The sequence below is a fragment of the Podarcis melisellensis genome (assembly GCF_964234715.1).
Source record: "Podarcis melisellensis genome assembly, chromosome: 4".
Classification (NCBI taxonomy): domain Eukaryota; kingdom Metazoa; phylum Chordata; class Lepidosauria; order Squamata; family Lacertidae; genus Podarcis; species Podarcis melisellensis.
In genome coordinates, this window is record NC_138531.1 from 76,488,307 (window position 1) to 76,492,771 (window position 4,465).

General features: G+C 42.2%; 1 long non-coding RNA gene across 2 annotated transcripts; it reads left to right on the forward strand.

The window, feature by feature from the left end:
• Nucleotides 1-1,466: 1,466 nt before the first annotated feature.
• LOC309368995 lies at nucleotides 1,467-2,946 on the forward strand. 2 transcript variants are annotated; one of them, XR_014167981.1, is made up of 2 exons: nucleotides 1,467-1,889; nucleotides 2,635-2,946. It is a non-coding gene; the product is annotated as an uncharacterized lncRNA (long non-coding RNA). The 2 variants fall into 2 exon arrangements; XR_014167982.1 differs by having other exon boundaries at nucleotides 1,467-1,641.
• The last annotated feature ends 1,519 nt before the right edge of the window (nucleotides 2,947-4,465 follow it).

Consider the following 4,465-nt stretch of genomic DNA (forward strand, 5'->3'; position numbering starts at 1 on the left):
AGAGCCTTCTTGCGGTTCCCTCATTGCGAGAAGCAAAGCTACAGGGAACCAGGCAGAGGGCCTTTTCGGTAGTGGCGCCCGCCCTGTGGAACGCCCAACTACTTGACATTCAGAAGACATCTTAAGGCAGCCCTGTTCAGGGAAGTTTTTAATGTATGATATTTTAGTGTTTTCTGGTTTCTATGGAAGCCGCCCAGAGTGGCTGGGGAAACCCAGCCAGATGGGTGGGGTACAAATAATAAATTATTATTATTATTATTATTATTATTATTATTATTATTATTATTATTAAAATTTAAATAGAAATACATCTCACCATAATGGGGACAGAGGAGGATTTAGAGCAGCGCGACTGGTTCCGTCACACTGTGTGTCGGGCCTAGGGGGCGCCACAGAGCATTGCAATGATGACATAGTGAACTGAGGGGAATGGGAGGTAAGAAGAGGCAGGTGCAAATTTTGGCCTTGCACAGGGCAATACTGAAATTGGAAAGAGCAAAGTCTGCCCCAATGGGGAAGACTGCAACCAGGTGGGTGTTATGTACTGAGTTGAATAGGATCCAAAAGGCAGCAGTCTGATTGGTCCTAGAACAATAGGATCCAGAATGCAGCAGTCTGATTGGTCCACAGGAGCCACCCAATTCAGCTCCAGGTGGAAGGGAATCCGCAACCTGATTGGCCTACAGGAGAATCCGGAATTAGCCAATCACGTGGAGCCATTGTGTAATTAAAGAATATAAGGCAGATATTCAGGGGGAACTTCCATTCCTCCTCACCACTATGAGCTGAAAAAAGAGCACGAAATCCACTCTTGACTCTGAGTATATTTTAGTGGGTCTGCTGATGGGCAACTTCAGCACTAGGCAAACCTTCTGAGGATTGTCCTCACCCACTCTGGTTGAGTCAGCAAGGGCAAGGAGCTTCAATTCACCCAACGCCTCCCTCTCCCCACAGTTTCACAGACAGCCCTGCTCTACTCCCATATACTCTGCCAAGCCTAGGGTGTTTTCCTGTACAGTAGATGTAGAGAACCTCTCTATATGGACTCTCCCCAACACATACCCAGAGGCAGCACCATGCTGGAGTGCATTTGTTTGGCTGGTATGTGTCCTTAGACTCTGATAACATCTCCTGCTTATCTGGAAAGAGGATGGATGTTTGTGCGTGTAAGTGTAGAATAATAAATAAAGACTGGAATAAAAACTACTGTACAAAGATCCATTGTTCCGCCCACTTTTGCACTGGGCCACTGTTATGCAACCCCTCCAGAAAGATGCCCACGAGAAAATGTGACACTTCGGCTGAAACTGATTCCCCCCCCCCCCACTGTACAGCAGGAGAGACTATCCTTCCATTCACTCAGATCAAATCCCTAGATGCATTCCCTTGCCTTCTGCTCTCCAGGGTTCCCAAGATAGGAAGGAAGAGAAAATTACTCAGTGCCCCCCTCCCAAGATCTCCTAAGTGTTAGAAAAACACTGAGGCCCCATTTGAATAGTAGAATGTCTGGCACCTGGTGGGCGGGGCTTTTGAATTGTGCTCTGGAATTGGCCCCTCCCTTCGTGTGTTCAGAGGCCAACTGTCATTCTTGCTTCTTGCCTCATTCTTGCCTCAGGATGTTGTTTTAGCTTCTCTCAGAGTGTATGTTATTGTGTTACAGTTTTTCTTTATTATTAAAGCTTTGTTTGACATATACATGAATTGCTTACTTTGCTGAAAGAAAAGAAACTCTGCTGAAGAATGGTGGCATATCCTAAACTGCGTGACTGAGGGGATATTCCCAGTCTGACAGGAGGATTAATTTTTTTTAATCCCCTCCCCCACCGTCCACAACACTAAGTGCTGCAGGCTTCTCATCCTTCTCATCCTTTAAGGCCTTCTGTGTCAAGGTGTACCCTACATTGATCACAAAAGGCAAGAGAAAACATAGTGGAAGTTCAGCTCAGTAGCAGAGTAGCTGAAGTAACAGAATCTCCAACTTTTTTTTCCCAAAATACTTCAGTTTGCTCACATTAAGGGCTTGACAGGATTTTAACAAGTGACAAGTGAGGGGCTTAACAAGTGACACCAGAGATATCAGCAATCAGAGTGTGGGGAGTAAAAACCCAAGTCAATAGCAAGTCATAATCGTGTCAGCCATTTTCAGCTAATTTTACTGTTTAATGAAAACTTTTACAGCTAGAATGATGGTTCTTTGTTTCTTTAGCTATTGAGAGAGTAACTGTTGACAACATGGTGACCGTGTTGAAATCTAGGAATCCCTGCTAGAACTTAGGGTTGCAAATGACGGTGTTGGGGTTGTTATTGTTTGTTTTTGGCCCCAGCAGGATCATTAGGCTGAGTTCAGTGCTAGCCAATAGGCAATTTAAATTTACTATGTGCAAATTTAAATGGGTCACTGTATGCAAATGAATAATAACCACTGATTTCTTTGGAAGGCTAGAAATATAGTTGCATAATGCCATTTGGTGGGAATTTGTTGGCACAGGAAGCTGAATATTTGGATATGCATTGAAGGCGAGGCCATTAGGCACATGATAGAAGTCTAATATTGTGACAAAGAGTCGTTACATTGCTTATTAAATTTTTAGCAGTTCTTAGGATTTGGTAACACAATTTTTGTGCTTCTTTCAGAAGACTCACTGTCCACATGAATGTTGGGAGAGAAAGTTACCCTATGAAGATTCTTCCAAAGCAACCAGCTGAACTGTTCCCTTGACTTCTGGACCACATGGCCTTAGATATGCATACCAAAAGACATTATTCTCATTTGTGGAAAGATAAACCCATTGACCCTGAAAATAGATCTCTTACTTCTGGCCCACATTCATAATCCAATTATTCTTGATCAGCGAAATGTAAGTCCATAATTAATCTGCCACCTGAGAGGGTTTGTTATTTTCTTTAAATTGCCTATTAATTTATTAAATTGTCCCGATTAAGTAATGTATTTGACAGTCTTGGTTTCTTGTTAAGAATATTAAATATGTACTTATATGGAACATGTGATATTAAGCTGAGGCCTAAACAGCTAAGATATTTTTGAATGTATTATCCTTCAAGACTAGGCCTTCATATTATTTGCTGATGATCAAGCTTGGTTGGCAAGCGGGGAGGGAGGGATATTTGAGGAGGGTGAATGAGGAAAAGGTTTCAAAATAAGAAATACTGCAGGTAAGATCCTTCCATGCTTGTATGGTTGTGGGTAGAAAACCATACTTCAGTGTTAGAGCATGCAGTTTGTATGTGAAAGTTCCTCATCAGTCTTTGGTACTAACAGTGAAAAGGGATCTCAGGTTGCAAGAGATGGGATAGACTTCTGCCTGAGACCCTGGATGGCTGCTGCCAGTCAGAGGCGAAGAGAGGTCGTAGTCAAGAGACCGAGCACCACACACCCTACCAGCCACTTCTCTGATGAGCAGAGAAAAGCGACATAAATATGTATCAACAGTTATAGATAGAGCATTTCCATATTAAAGTTCTGATCAGCTGAGGACACATGGAGTTCCACACTCATGCATCAGTGTGTATGTACACTCACCCACACCAAATATACAGGGGTGCAGGCATGTGTACCATGTGTGCTGGCCCACTGTCTCAGTCATGCTTTTAACTTATGAGGAGGTTCTGGTGGGTAACCAGAAGAAAAGGGACCCAGATGGTGGGGGTGGGGAAGCTGGCAACATGCAATATAGCAAATGTTAAACTCACATATACAAACCAGTTCCTATCTACCCTTCTGCATCCTCAGCCTCAACCTACATGCTGCACAGATGATGCCCTACCCCTCAACCTCCTCTTCCCCAATTTTTAATATTTAACCTAACATTTTTCGCTAGTATCATGGACTACAAAAAACACACAGGAGGAAACATCCTGGGATCGTTGTTATTTAATCATTATTTTTAAAAAAGAAAACATAGAAAGTTCTCTCACTACCGTAACTTGGGGTTTTTACTTTGTTCCTCAAAGAATTCCACCACATTCCTCTTCCCCTGCTCCAAACCATATAGCCTTGCAGTTCTATTTATTTATTTATTAAATTTATATCCTGCCCTTCCTCCAGAAGTTGCTTCCCCTAAATCCCCTGTACAGGATTTTCAGTGTTAATGATCTGTTTCCTTGCTTCCTGTGAAGTCAAGGATGTTGCTCTCCTTCCAAAAAAAGAAATGTATCAGGAAGATCTTCTGTTGTTTCCACTTTTATCTTTAGATTATTGCAATGTGGTGGTCTGGGGGTTTAAAATATTTTTTTAATTGAAACAACTGCAGACATCTGTGGGATACCCAAATATTGTATTGTATGCATCCAACCTTGTGTCTCTATAGATTAGGCATCATCATTCTGCTTTCATTATAAGCCAGAGGAATATTTCCTCATATTTCCTGTTCTCATTCAGATTCCTGCAGAAAAAGAAAAGTAGCCCTTTTCAAAGCTATGTGTGTTGATTTGAGGGTCTAAATAT